Genomic DNA, 15,753 nt, shown 5'->3' with positions numbered 1-15,753 from the left:
CACCTACTTAGAACAAGCTGAGCAAAGCACAGGGACCACGGTTCAATCCCCCAACACCACATGCCAGCCCGCCCCGCCCCCTGGTGGGCTGAGCTGGCCACACACACACACATAAATAAATAAAATTTTAAAAAAAGAAAATGCTTTAATGTAATTAAAATGGGTTTGTTGTAGTCTGAAAAATTCCCCTAAAGGATGTCTACATGGTAATCCCTGGAGCCTACAGAAAAGGATGTTGGCAACTGGATTAAGTCAAGGTGATTATTCTAGGTTGTCCAAGTGAGCCACACAAGGTGGGAGGGTATAATGTGTAGCTGGATCAGGAGAGGGGCTTGTATAATACCTCCAGGGTTAGCTGCAACACCAGAGGCTGTAAGACCCAGGAAATGGATTCTCCCCAGCCCCAGATGGGGTACAGCTTTACCAACACCTTGATTTTGGCTCCATGAGATTGAAGCAGAGCTCTGATCTCCACAGCTGTAAGAGAACAAATTTCTATTAATGGAAACATTCTTCCACATTTTAAAAAATGTACAGTCTGATATGATTGATCAATTGATTGATACTGGGGATTAAACTCAGAGCCTTTGTAATGAGCTATATCCCTCCCTGCCCCTTTTTGAGAAAAAGTCGCAGTTCCCCAGGATGGGCTTGTATTTGTGACCCTCCTGCCTGAGCCTCCTAGAGTGCTGGGATTCCAGGCATGCACCACCATGCCCTCCCCCCCAGTTCCTAACCCTGTGGAGGACCACCTGGATGATTTTCCTTGAAGGAGGAGTAATTGTCTCCATTTTGGCTGTACCTGACCCTATTTCCATGTACTCATATGTGCAGAGCTGGCTAGGGCTTCTCCTTATCACTTCAAGTGGCTTTAAGCAATGCATATTGATCTAGCTGAGGTGCTAATGGTAGTCTTTGAAGATGGCAAGCAGTGTTTCCCCAGACCTGATTCCCTTGTGTGAGACAGGATGAGGTGGAATAAAGAACCAATGCTCCAGCCTGTGGAGCCTCAAAGAAAAATTATACATGAGAGCTGAAGCGCCAACCCCAAAACATTAGGTACCATTTCAATTGTGTCATGCAGATTACTCTTCACATCCTTCTCTGCATATTATAGAGGTGATTTTTTTGGCCTCCTACCTAACCCAGCTCACAGCACTCACCTACTTCCCCAACATTCTCAAGTCACATCCTCAATCCACTCCTTCATGAATTAATAAAACCTAGGTTCAGCCCTGGGTCAAGGCCTTTGTTCCAAATAGCCATCATCCTGACTGGACTTATTACCCCTTGGCTCCCCATAACTACAAATATGCCTTAGTGTCTATATTCTCATCATGGTTTGCCCTGGAAGTGGTAGGTTGGAATTAAGTCACTAAAATTCCAAGAATTTTTCCATGGGGTTACAAACATAAACTTCCTGGGCCTCAACAGAGACTGAGAAGGGCTATCTATAAAATCTCTAGCAACTTGTACAGCAGCTTCTAACACAGGTTTCTGGATTACAGTAAGAAAATCTAGGAGCTGAGTTTAAATCAGAAAGATTACCAGAGGACTGGGGAGATAGTTTAGTGGAATAAGTGCTTGCCTGACAAGCACAGGATCCTGAGTTCAATCCCCAGTACCACCAAAAAAAAAAAAAGAAAGAAAGATTACCAGAATGGCCAGGTTCCCATGTTTGGGATTACTGATCTGAGTACAGGGGTGAAATAAATGAATAGCCTATTAGATACCAACTTAATTTGCACAGTTACAATCTATTTCAGGACTGGGGAATGTAGGCTTGGCTTTAGCATCAATGAAAGAAACAAGGCCTTTTAACTGATTTTTAGACAAGCATAAACACACACACACACACACACACACACACACACACACACACACACTTTTAATGATAAGGAAAGTACTAAATACACAGGTGTGCACTGCTGAGATATGAAGAACAAGGACAAGGACAAGAACTGAAAAACCAGACGTCAAGCATTGCACTGTCAAAGAATCAGGAAGCCAACATCTGGAAGACATCCTGTCCTCCTCTCCCATCTAAAGCCCCCAGGCATGCAAAAGATTGCAAAGGTACATGAGCCTGATCTGCATTCAACCTCACCTGCATTGCAGTTCTGACCCCCTGCCTGGGGGCTTCACGTATTGTAACACTTAAAAGACCTTATGTAGTCAAAAGCTTCCCCTCCCCATGGATGGGGCTGTGACCCCTGTCCATTCCCAATTGTGGACCCTGCCATACGCCTAAGACCTTAATAGACCTGGTGCCTGTTGCTGTTGGTCATGAGTTCTTCTCACAGGCCCATCCTCATACTGTGAAGTGTACTTTTGATTCTTTCACTCTGGGTAAATATTACTCATGATACTCCTGAGTGTCTTGCCCTCCATCTGATAACACTGTTATCAGACTCCTGTTTCTACAAGGGTTTACCTTCTATTGGTAAACTGTACAGCTTTGTAACATACTTGGTAACAAGGATGCACCATTCTTGCAGAGCAGCAGGGGCAGTGTAGCCAGTACCTCACCTCTCTGAGCAACCACAGACTTCATGGTTCCATGTAGAGGATAGCACTGCTGTGAGTTTGGACAGTCTGCAGTGGTTGTGCCTTGGGCTGCTGCCACCTCCCATCCCATTAATAGCTAGCAAAAGTAGTTCTTTTTTTTTATTTTTTTATTTTTTATTTTTTTGTATGTGTGTGCAGGGTCTCACTACACAACCCAGACTCATAGTGATCCTCCTGATTTCTGCCTCCCTAGTGCTGGAATTACAGGCAAGCGCCACCATGCCCAGACTCCATTGCTGGCTCAGTGCCCCCAGGGGTAGGGCTAGCGCAGCCTCCAGGTTCTAGATTGAACCCTGGCCCCAGCACTTACCTAAGCAAGCACTTAGTCCACTGAGCTATACCGCTGGCCCTTAACAGAAGTAGTTCTTGATAGGTTGTTTATTTTTCTTTTCGGACAGCATGGAAAAGGGAAAGGGGCTTTATTATCTTTGAGGATGTGGAGAGAATCTGGGCAAGATAAAAGATTCTCTGAACCAGAACAAAGGTAGACTGAGGCTTTTCTGAAGTTTTGCCAGGGGCAGAGTTGCGGGGGGTGTTTAGAAATACCTGCAGAGCTGATTGGGGTCTTCCCTGTGACAGCGGAGAAGGTGAGAGGAAACTGCACCCTCAGATCCTGTATGACTGGAGGAATCCTTCTCTTTGACTTGTCCTAACTGGGATTCTAATTCCCATAGAGGTAAGGAGTCTCTCAATCAGTATCACCAGCTTCTTTTAGGGGCAATCAGGGCAGGGCTAGAAAGCCTACTAATTTGTCTAAAGTTATGGAGCTCAGTCAGGGACCAGATGAGTCTCTGGTAGTGTTCTTAGAGCGCCTCCAAGAGGCCTATCAGATATATACACTGATAGATCCTGAAACCCCTGAGAACCGCCGCACTATGATTATTGCCTTTGTTTCTCAGTCGGCCCCAGACATTTAAAAAAATTGCAAAAGATTAAAAGATTTAGGGGCTGGTGAGATGGCTCAGTGGTCTAAAGCACCTACTTACAACAAGCTTAGCAAAGCACAGGGACCGCGGTTCAATCCCCCAGCACCACATGCCAGCCAGCCACGCCCCCTGGTGGGCTGAGCTGGCCACACACACACAACACACATAAATAAATAAATAAATTTTTAAAAAAAGATTAAAAGATTTAAAAAACAAACAAACAACAAAAAAAAAACACTGACAGAGTTGATAGAGATAGGTCAGTGAATTTTTAATAACAGAAAAAACCCTAGGGAGTTAAATAAAAGGATGGCAAAAGTTCTGCTTGCCATGGAAAAAAGGACTCCAAGGCTAAAAAGGGTCCAAAGAAAAAAAACAAAGAAAGATGCCTCTTAACAAAAACCAGTTTGCCTATTGCAAGGAGTACATCCTGGTACCCTGTAAGTCTGCTTGGAATACACCACGGTTGCCAGTCCAAAAGCCTAAAACCACAGACTACAGTCCAGTCCAGGATTTACAGGAAGTAAACCATGAAGTGAAAACTATCCACCCCACAGTGCCCAACCCATATACACTTCTAAGTCTGCTGCCCCTGGACCGAGTCTTCTACACAGTCCTGGACTTAAAGGATGCTTTCTTCACTAACCCATTGGCTCCAGTAAGTCAGTCCATCTTTGCTTTTGAATGGGTGGATCCTCAGACAAGAAAAAATGGCCAATTAACCTGGACCAGATTACCTCAGGGTGGGGCTGGGGAGATAGCTCAGTAGAATAAGCGCTTGCCTGACAAGCTCAAGGTCTTGAGTTCAATCCCCAGTACTGCAAAAAAAAAAAAAAAAAAAAAAAAAAAAAAAAAAAAAAAGATTACCTCAGGGCTATAACAATTCACCAACCCTGTTTGATGAGGCACTGAGCAGAGGCTTGCTGAATTTCTGGGGAAAACATCTCCCAAGTAACTGTGTTACAATATGTTGAAGACATACTGTTGGCTTCTAAGACCTATGACTTGTATAAAGAGGCAACTGAGGACCTGCTGTGAGAACTGGATAAAATGGGCTACAGAGTCTCTGCCAAAAAGGCTCACCTTTCCATATCTCAGGTAACATATTTGGGCTATAGACTACAGGAAGGACAACAAACTCTGTCAAATAAATGGATTAAAACTATATTAAACCAAGGAGAAAAGTGATCGATGATGTAGAGTGTGCCTAAGGAGAGTCACATGGAGAGAAAACATTCTCTCAGGCTTTCACAGAGAGCACATTGGCCAAACAATGGCCGTGACTCATCCACATGGCTGACACTGACAAAGGTTCTACAATCTGAGGTACAGGATCTCAGGATAAATCCTGAGGGGATTTCACTGACCTTATCAGACCCAAAAGCTACAACTCTTGTTGCATAGGTCCTGCTTTACCTTGGTCTTAATCATCCAGCAGAAAAGTATAAAAATGAAATATAAGACGTAAAGCCATGCTGTTATGTTGAGCTATAGGGGACTCAGGTCAACAATTTCTGACATTGCCAGTGAAGCCGAAGACCCAATACTATTATGGGCTACTGGAATCTTTTAGAATATTTTACTAAATTTACACACCTATAATATTCAAATAACGGAACTTAACAAAAAAAGGGGATACAGATGAATGTCCATTTTGTATCTGTGTATTCAAAGTGGTTAGGATAGATATATAGTTACATTCTCTTAGTGAATAGAGGGATTTGTTCTAATGGTGTTTGTAAATAGGATAGTATGTCTGCATCTTGTACAGCAATTAACCACTAGGAAGAATGTATGCAATGTGTGAATTATTGAAACTGTCCTACCAATTTGATTTGAAACTGTCTCATTGCTATTTGTTTATCAATAAAATTATGCGAAAAAAGAAAAAAACTATATTAAAAATCCCTGTCCCTACCACCAAATGACAGGTAAGACAATTTCTGAGGCTCCTTGGATATTGCAGGCTGTGGATCATAAGATTTGCTAAAATTTCCCAGCCTCTGCATGCCAGCAATGATGGGGACCAAAAAGAAAAACTCTATTAAAGTAAATATAAACAAGAGGCTTTTGAGGCTCTAAAGAAAGCCCTTGCTTAGGTTCCTGCCCTGGCTCTGCCTGATCTGACAAAACCATTCCAGCTCTATGTACATGAAAACAAGAGCATCACTAAAGGGGTCCTAACCAATAATTGGGGCCCTAAAAAAGACCTATAGCATACCTGTCTAAGAGACTAGACCCCACTGCAGCAGGTTGGCCAAATTGCCTGCGAGCTATAGCCACCACTGCCATTTTGACAAAAAAAGCTACTAAGCTCACATTTGGCCAGGAGCTCCAAATCGTGGCTCCTCACGTGGTTGAAAGCCTTCTTAGAAGCCCCCTGACAGATGGATCTCAAATACATGGATTGTACAATTTCAAGCTTTGCTCTTAGACCCAGCCCATATTAAGTTCTTGTCCACTACAGCCTTAAACCCAGCCACCGTGTTACCCAATGATGACCCTGAGGCCCCGCTCCATGACTGTCTTGAAGTGCTTGATACAAAAACAAGCCTGAGAGAGGACCTCACAGACGTTCCTATAGATGAACCTGATGCTACCTTATACATCGATGGAAGCAGTTTTGTCCTAAATGGGATACGTTATGCTGGGGCAGCAGTGGTCACAAAAGACCAAGTGAGCTGGGCCCAAGCCTTAGGACATGGGACATCTGCCCAACAGGCAGAGCTCATTGCCTTAACCCAGGCCCTCCGCTGGGGACAAAATAAGCAGGTGAACATCTACACTGGCAGCAGGTATGCTTTTGCTACCCTACAGGTACATGGAGCTATTTATCAGGAATAAGGTCTATTAACCACAGGTGGACATAAGATTAAAAAATACCCAAGAGATCCTAGACTTGCTTACAGCCATGTGGCTCCCCAAAAAAGTGGCAGTTATCCACTGCCAGGGACACAAGAAGGTAAACTCTCCAGTGGCCCAAGGAAATGCTCTGGCAGGTGCCACAGCCAAGGAAGTGGCACAAAAACCAGTGGGGTCACTCAAGGCACTCTTGCCTGTCCTGCCACCCAGAGTGCTGGATCAGCCCACTTACTCTGATACAGATCTTTTGTTGGCTAAAAGCTTAAACACCACACTAACACAGGATGGCTGGCAAATGCTGCTGGACAGCAGGATTCTCCTTCCTGAGGCACAACGCTGAGAGCTCATTTCAACAGATACACCAAGAGATTCACTTGGGAGAAAATAAATTGGCAAAACTGTTATGGAAATCCTACTTCATACCCAAACTGAATCAAATGAATAAGGAAACCAGCCAAAGGTGTCTCCACTGTGCCCAAGTAAACCCCAACAAGATTACTTCTAAACCTAGACAGCGCGCTAGAGGTATGTCTCCTAGAAAACACTAGGAAATTGATTTCACTAAAATGGGTTCAAAAAAAGGAGGATATCGCTACCTCCTTGTTTTAGTGGATACTTTTACTGGATGGACAGAGGCCTATGCCACCCGATAAGAGTCAGCTCTGCTAGTGACAAAGAAGTTATTGACAGAGATTATTCCCAGATTTGGCCTGCCCATTACTATGGGGTCCGACATGGTCCTGCTTTTATAGCCCAGGTTACCAAAAGTCTGTCCCAGGCTCTAAAATGAAAATAAAAGCTACTATATATATATATATATATATATATATATATATATATTTCTCAGAGCTCAGGTCAGGTAAAAAAAATAAATTGGACTCTAAAAAAAACCATTTCAAAACTAGGGTTAGAGACTGGCAAAAACTGGGTGAGTCTCCTTCCTTTTGCTTTATTGTGAGCCCTCTGTACTCCCTATGTACACAGGATCACTCCCTTTAAAACTATATATGGTCGGGCACGTCCCTTAATTCCCAAGCTAGGGGAGAAAATCCTAACATCCATTTCTAATCAGGAACTTGTTAAGTCCTTGCAGGCTCTACAGTCTACAGGCTACACACTCCCTCTTCCACTGTCAACATCCAAGACCAAAACAACTTGACAGTCCACTGGCTGCAGAACCTGGCTCTCTGGTATAGATAAGGTTTGTGGAATGGACTTTGGAGGAATTCCCAGGTATGTTTTGCAGCAAGCTTACTTTAGGCTCTTGCTAACACCACAAGTCTCCTTTTGTAGAAGAAAATGCACACACACATACCCCAGCCACCAGTATACCTGTTTATTAATTGCCCAGGTAACAGTTTCTGTTCCAGTTCAGGTTGCTCCTGTCTCTTAGAAACAGCAGGTCACTACGATGCACATTATATAAACCAGTCCCCAATTGATAAGCCATTCTGCCTCTGTATTTTCTGTTTATCTATTGTGCACAAACCCTAGACCACCAGAAATTGGGGCCTGGTGTTCTGGGAATGATTCCAATCAGTGTTTGTTGATGTAAACAAATCTGCTTCCATGGCAACAAGGAAAATAGCTACAGAATATACACAAAAAAGAAAAAAGCTATATAGAAAACAAGTAATAAAATGACTGACGCCCCTTATCTGCATTACTTCAAATATAAGTCAGCTAAACATTCTCATGAAAACAGAGTGGCAGATTGGATTTTAAAATGATCCAACTATATGCTGTGTACAAGAGCACCACTAGCTCCAAAGACATAAGTGGAATGAAGGCAACAGAACCTAAAACTTTGCATCCAGACAGCACCAAGAGAGACCAGGGTGGTTATTGCAAGGCAAGACAAAACAGACTTTACACAGAAGTTACAAAAGACCAGGATAGACATTATGTGTTAATCAAGTTTCAGTACAATAAAACTAAGAATTATACGTATTCGGTGAATATCAGAAGAGATAGTTTCATAGTATTGGTAGTACCTCTGCCCACAATAAGAGGCGGAAACCAAGAAACAGAACAACACAATAAACGCGCTAGATTTGGAAACTGGAGAACTGCACACACGCCGCGCGGACGTCCCCAAGGCGGACCGCGCAGAGAGCCAAGCGGCAGGCGCCGCCAGCGCCCGCGGCAAGGCCGCCTCCCTCGGTCGCCGCAGCCAGCGGCCACTGCTCCTCCGCGGCTCCACCCTCGGCGGAGCTGGTGCTGTCACCGTCCTGTCGCTGCGGGTGTCTCTCACTCCGCGCAAGTCGACAGTCAGGTTTAGCCCGCACAGCCTCAAGCTAGTAAGCAGAATGAATCAGTAACACCCCACCAACCAAGACTTCAGAAAGGACGCAGGTGTATAGTGTATATAGTTGAACCGATTTCACAATCTTTCAAAGCCCGTAAACAGATATCAAAACTAGAGGTGCAAGAGTTTTAACTGGAATTGCGACAGCATTCACAGCAACAAAACTGAGAACGGAGGAGACGGCTCCTGGGTTTGTAACCTCTGGCAGAGGAGGCGCGAAGAGAACTATTGACGGTCTTCCAAGAGCTATCCTTCGTCTATTTCCATCAGGGCCGTTATGCCAAGAATATCCTGGCATTGCAAGGGGCAGTCCTAGCTCTATAATTAAATTCACTCATGCAACAACAAACAAACGTGACAAAAGGAGACTAGAGGGCTAGGCCGGGGTTGGGGTGGTGAAGGTTAGCCCTGCGCGTACCCCCAGACCCAGGAGCGGACGCCGCGGCGCGGAACCTTCCACCGCAGGGAGCCCGCGCTCTGGGCGGACGGAAGTGGGCAGGGGACACGGGGGCACTTCCGGCGCGGACGCGCGCAGCACTTCCGGGTCGACCCAGCTTCCCGCCGCCATTGGGGAGCCTGAGCTACAGGTTCGTAGCCTGCTGTGGCCGGGCCTCGCCGCAGCCTCTGGACGCCGCGCAGGATGGTGAGGAGCGGCTGCAGGCAGGGGGACCGGGGCCAAAGCCGGGAATAGACCGGAAGGGCGCGCGACTCGGGCTGCGGTGCCTTTGTGCGTGGGCCAGGCGTTCCTTGCGGACCGCAGGTTATTCCCGCTTTCCCTCCTCCCGCCGCCTAGCTCTGCTGAATCGCTGTTTAAGTCAGCTGGGCGGCCCGGAGGACAGGAAGGGGCCCCTCTAGGTCCAGAGTCTGAAGAAGGCAGATGTCCAGCACCGTGGCGCACTCCGGCCTGAGGCGGAGACCTCGCTCGGGTCCTGTTGCCCTAGCAGGCGCTCAGGTGCTCCGAGGTCTCCTCTAGAAAAACGCCAGCGGAGGGCTTGTGTCGGTTAGGGTGCTGTTAAACAGAAAGGGCAGCAAGCAGACTTGGAGGCGTGGACACGTCGGCGGCGCCTTGCGGGTGGGAGTGACGAGTAGTGGTGGCTTAGTAGTTTTCCCCAGTTGGAAAGTTAGGGTGACCCAGTGACCCAGCAGTTGCGTCCCTAATGGGGGACAATCAGTGGTTGTCAGGAAAACAACTTGCAGTGAAATTATTTTAAGGGCCAGTGTGATGGTGGATGTATGATGCTTTACATGTGTCCAAACCCGCAGACCTCTGCGACTTGAACAGTGACTTATTATGTGAACTGTGGACTTCATAGGCCACTGTTAGCTCACCCCTTACTACAAATGAGCCACACTAATTAACGTTAGGTGTTTTGTTTTTTTTTTTAAGTTCTGGTTCCTCTTTCTTTTTTTTTTTTTTAATATTTATTAATCTATTTTGTGTATGTGTAGCCACCTCAGCCCACCAGGGGGCGGGGCTGGCTGGCATGTGGTGTTGGGGGATTGAACCGCAGTCCCTGTGCTTTGCTTAGCTTAGCTTGTTCCAAGTAGGTGCTTTAGACCACTGAGCCATCTCACCAGCCCCAACGTTAGGTGTTAATAATGGGAAAAATAGAAGAGATTGTGTAAAAAAAAAAAATGGGAAAGAACTCTAATTTTTGTTCAGTTTCCTTAGAACTACGCCCAAAATAAACTTCACTAATTTATAAAAATGAGACATGATGAAAAATGCTAATGGATATATAAACAGAACCCAGTTAACTTTAAACTTGCTTTTCCTAAAGAATTTTAGGGGCCAGGGAGATGGCTCAGTAGGATAAGCGCTTGACTGGCAAACTGTTCAATCCCTGATTCCGCAAAAAAAAAAAAAAAAAAAAAGAATTTTAGTGTAAAGAACTGTGTATCTTTGAATGCAGTTTAAAAGATGATCAGTGATACCAGACCTTTAGGAAGAGAGATTGAACAGGAAAAGATGAGATACCTTATGTCATAGCTTTGCACTGAATGCTGGGTGATGGGCCAGCAGAGCACCAGTGATTAGAGCTTGTTTTAAGGGACACGATGTAAATCTAATTGTGAAAAGTAGGATGAAAAATTTGTTAACCTGGACAATTAGAGTTACTTTTACAGTGTTAAGAGCTCTGAATTTTGAAAAATATTGCTAGAGTATCGAAACTTTAGCTTTTTATCAAGATGTTGCTGAAGGCGAAGAAGGAATTCCCTGCTCCTCCCAAAGCTGAAACCAAAGCAAAAGCTTTGAAGGCCAAGAAGACTGTGCTGAAAGGTGTCCACAGCCACAAAAAGAATATATGAACGTCATCCACCTTCCGCCATCCCAAGACACTGCGGCTCCAGAGGCAGCCCAAATACCCTCAGAAGAGTGCCCACACGAGAAGCAAGCTTGACCACTATGCCATTATCAAGTTCCCCCTGACCACAGAGGCAGCCATGAAAAAGATCAAGGACCATACACTTGTGTTCATTGTGGATGTCAAAGTCATTAAGCACCAAATCAAACAAGATGTAAAGAAGCTCTATGACATCTGTTGCCAAGGTCACTACCCTAATCAGGCCTGATGGAGAGAAGAAGGCATATGTTCACCTGGCTCCCGATTATGATGCATTGGATGTTGCCAACAAAATTGGGATCATCTAAACTGAGTCCAGCTGGCTAATTCTAAATATATGCTTTTTTCCCTCAGTAAAAAAGAAAAGAGAAAAGAAACTTTAAAGAATGAAAAGTGTGTAGCCTTTATTTGGAAGCTGGATTCTAGACTCCTATGACTCCTTCATCATTGTACCAGAGATCCAGAATCAGAAATTACTAGTCTTATGTGCTTTCTCTGGCCTGTTGGTCTTAGATGAGTTATGTCTGTCTTTCAGCATCAGTTTTCTTCATTGTGAAATGAAGAAATTGGATACAAGTCCTTTCATGTCTTTTCTGGTCCAGTACAGATTATTGGCTTCTAGTTACGATGTTATTGACAAAGTAATGTGTTCCAGTTTATGATGGAGTGGTTTGTAAAACTGATGAGCTGAAGAAATCTCTTCTATTGGCTTCCATTTAGTGATTTTGGAACAGCTCCTATTTTAATATTTTTTCCCTTCTGAAGTAAAGTATTTACACTCAAATGACTTGCTTTTAAAACACTGCCTGTCATTGTGTTTTAAATGCGACTCTTGGGTCTTTTGTAGTTTGCTAGAAACTCACATCCTTCCTGCCCAGAGCTAGAAACAGAAGTATCTGGAGACTCAGATACTCTGTTCAGTGCAGAAGGTGGGTCATAGTCTTGTATTTATCCAGTTGACATGTGGACTCTAAATGGTAAAGGCTTATCTTACTGCTTTTGGCCCATTGAACTGGCTTTCCAAGATCTTTCTAAATTGCAGTGTGTTTGATCGTGATGTACTAGAAAGAACCTGGGTGAAAGCAGGAAAAGAAGAGGCACTCACAGCCCGGTCCATTCACCCCTGACTTGAAACATCACCATCCTGCCTCGTAGCAAAGTTCTCTTCTTTTTTGCCTTGGTGCTGTTGATTGTATTGTTCCTTTCCCAAGCGTATGTTGATAGCATCAGTAACAAAATGTCAGCCACTATTAATATATGTAGTTGTACTAGAAGCTGTCTGGATTGCTCATCAGAAAAGCAGAAATGTAAGTCAGTATACCCTAAAACTGCATCAGCTGAAGTTAGATGATGAGTTTGAGAAGTCTAGTTATATGCATGTGCATAATTCTATAGTTCAGTATGATATGAAGTTGGATATGTATAGTACCTACTGCAGGCATTGTTGTTCTTTCTGTGAAGTATATGCACAGGCCTATTGGATTTGGCCATTACCATTGGAGGGGATCCCCATGGTAAGGGAAACAGCTCTATTACGTGGTCAAGATTATCACAGAAATGTAATTTTAATTTCCTTTCCTTTGTTTTTTTCAGGTTTAGCTTCTCATCTTTGTCCTGTTGTAGGCTGTTTTCTGTGTATTGGTCAAAAGGCCATGTAGATAACTTGTCCTTTGAAGACCACTTTTACAGTATCTGATAAGACAGCTGGTAAGTCTAGCAGGAAAAAGTACATTGGGGTTTGTTTCTTCTCCACTCTAAAAGCATTTTGTCTAGAATTTATAGTATTTTTGCATTACTATTTCTGCGTATGTGCTTTTTGCTTACTTAATACTTTGCATTTTTTAATGTTAAAGAAAATCTTGTGATTGAAGAATTTTTGACAAGTACTTAGAGTTCTTTTTATTTATTTATTTATTTATTTTTATTTTTGGTACTGGAGAATGTTGCCCTTGACAGGCAGGTGCATAAGCTATCTCCCTGTCCTGTGCTTAGAATTCTTGAAGAAAAATTATAAAAATGTGTGCTCATCTCTTGCACATGAGTATTTATGGTGTGCTAAATACACATCTTGTAGAATTTGTACATTCTAGAGTGTGTGATGGTGTGGTAGATATACATATCTGTGGTAGGATTTGTAATGTGAAGAGTGAACTCTGTTTGAGAAACTTTAATAAAATGTTGTGTGAGTATAATGATGAAAATTGGTAGGCAGGGGGCCAGGGAGATGGCTCAGTAGGATAAGCGCTTCCCTGGCAAGCGCAAGGGCCTGAGTTCAATCCCTGGTTATGCCAAAAAAAAAATAAAAAAATAAAAAAACAAAAACTCCAAACTATATTTGGGGCTGGTGAGATGGCTCAGTGGTCTAAAGCACCTACTTAGAACAAGCTTAGCAAAGCACAGGGACCACGGTTCAATCCCCCAGCACCACATGCCAGCCAGCCCCGCCCCCTGGTGGGCTGAGCTGGCCACACACACACACAAATAAATAATTTTTTTTTTTTTTATGGTTGAACCGGCGATTGAACTCAGGCTCTTGAGCTTTACAGGGAAGCGCTTCTTCCACTGAGCCATCTCCCCGGCCCCTAAATAAATAAAATTTAAAAAAAAAGAAAAGAAAAAAGAAAATTGGTAGGCAGGTATAGATGGTAGAATTGGGGATGGCCAGAGGAGGTGGTGGTGGGTAGATGGGAGGACAAGAAGACTTCCCTGTGGTATGATGTTCACTTGATACATAACATGATGCCTCTTTTGAGCAGCCCGTGGCTATTCATCATAGCCACCATGGACGGAAGATTTTTGAGATGGAGCCTCTGAAGTTACCTAGTTTTACTGAATGAACACTACATTCTGAGGTGGTTAAACATTATATTTGCTTTTTTGTTTTTCTTTATGTTGGCAAGTTAAAGATCATCTTAGAGATTTTTCTCTACTGCTAAATTAGTGCATTCCCTCCCAGGTTAGGGTCTTTTTAGCCTTAGAAAGAATTTTTTAAAAGCATAATTGTGTAATTCAGGAGTTAATGCTTCTGAATAAAAGTATTTGTTTTCCTATACTATCACCTTCTTTTCCTTAGAAAAACAATAAAACCAGAACAAACAGGACACCATTCATACAGGTAATGCAAAACAACACTATTAATAGTAATAACTTTAATTCAATTTTTCAGAAATAAAAATGCTACTAATTTTTTCTGGGAAGCTTAGTTGTTTTTTTTTTTTTGGCAGAACCGGGGATTGAACTCAGACCCTTGCGCTTGCCAGGGAAGCACTTATTGTACTGAGCCATGTCCCCAGTCCCACTAATTTTTTTTCTAATTAGTGTTTTTCAAGTTAGTAAATGGTGACGTTGTGGTTATAGGTGTTTTGCTTTGTGCTGTTTTCTGAGGCTCAGCCCCATGAAGTGGACGCACCTTGTAAGCAGCAGAGTGCGGAGCATTTGCACACACTCAGCAGCAGCTGGTTCTGCTGTTAAATGATGGCATGTTCTTTATTGATTTTGTGGTACTAGGGATTAAACTCAGGGCCTTCCGTGTGCTAGGCAAGTGCTGTACCCCTGGGCTATATCCCAGTGCTTTTACTTTGAGACAGGATCTTACTTAGTTGCTCAAACTAGCCTGAATTTACAATCCTGCCTCCATCTCCAGAGTAGCTGGGATTACAATTGTGTGCACCTGCAGCTGGCTGGCATGTTTTTTTTTTTTTTTTTTTTTTTTGTTTGCAGAACCAGGATTTGAACTCAGGCCCGTGCGCTTGCCAGGCAAACACTTATTCTACTGAGCCATCTCCCTGGCCTCTGGCATGTCTTTAATGAGAAAAGATACGTATTTTTAGACATAGGATCCTCTTTGCCCAGACTGGCCTTGAATCCTGGGCTGAAGTGATCATTGTGCCTCATTCTGAGTAGCTGGGCCTACAGTGACCACCACTGTGCTTGGATATTAATGAGGAAGGATTTTGTGATGCACTTGGTGAATAGACTTACTGTATATGTTTATTACAGAATGTGTTTATCAGTTGCTGGACCTCATGCTGAGAATAGCATGCCAAGACAGAAGTCTGTACTAATGGGAAAGAGAGAACAGGAGAGTCAGGATGTAGTTATACATGAAATTTAGTGAATACTGAATGGAATGTTAATACAGGTAAAGAAAAGGGTTGTGTAATCTGTGTTCCTCAGATGTTAATTTGGGGTGAAAAATTAGGCTGCATTCTAACCTGCTTATATCAAATGGATTAAAGATACAAATGGAATGGGCTGGGATATGAACAGTGGTAGAGCACTGGCTACTATGCATAGGGCCCTAGATTTGAGTCCCAGAACCCTCCCCCCACACACATATAAAAAAATAACCTTGAGGAGAAACTTAAGATTTTTAGAGTCGGCGAGATAGCTCAGCAGATTAAAGCGCCTGCTTAGGCACGTGCTCAAGGACTGTGCTTTGATCCCCAGTACCACATGCTGTGCTGGTTCTGCTTCCAGGGTGGGCTGAGTCAGCCACACACACAAAAAAAAGATTTTTAAAAAAATATAAGCATAATTTTAAACCTAGAGTTATAGGGAAAATAGTTGTAAGTTTAAAACTTTCCTGTAAGCCAATTGTATATAAAGCTATAAAGAGACAAATGATTGGAAAGATTCTCACCCTGAGTAACTATATATACTGATATCTGTGAACTAAGCTACTGCACTGCAGATGGTAATTTGTAATAGTGGTTTCATATTGGGAGCACCTGTCATTGTGGTA

The 15,753-nt window shown here is 43.4% G+C and overlaps 1 protein-coding gene across 5 annotated transcripts in view; it reads left to right on the top strand.

Moving 5' to 3' along the window:
- The first annotated feature begins 9,212 nt into the window (after nucleotides 1-9,212).
- The window catches only part of Champ1 (chromosome alignment maintaining phosphoprotein 1), a 12,829-nt gene continuing 6,288 nt past the window's right edge, over nucleotides 9,213-15,753 (top strand). Inside the window, exons 1-4 of one of the 5 annotated variants that reach the window (XM_023715209.1) lie at nucleotides 9,220-9,307; nucleotides 12,603-12,716; nucleotides 13,766-13,861; nucleotides 14,083-14,124. The gene's annotated coding sequence lies outside the window, so the exon portion shown is untranslated. Of the gene's footprint in view, nucleotides 9,308-12,602; nucleotides 12,717-13,765; nucleotides 13,862-14,082; nucleotides 14,125-15,753 lie in introns of all 5 variants that reach the window. The other 4 variants (XM_023715210.1, XM_023715211.1, XM_023715208.1 and 1 more) reach the window with 4 other exon arrangements.

The sequence above is a fragment of the Octodon degus genome, unplaced genomic scaffold, assembly GCF_000260255.1.
Source record: "Octodon degus isolate 3935 unplaced genomic scaffold, OctDeg1.0 scaffold00039, whole genome shotgun sequence".
Lineage (NCBI taxonomy): Eukaryota > Metazoa > Chordata > Mammalia > Rodentia > Octodontidae > Octodon > Octodon degus.
Note: the sequence above shows the minus strand (reverse complement) of the source record. Positions and strands in the feature narration are given on the sequence as shown.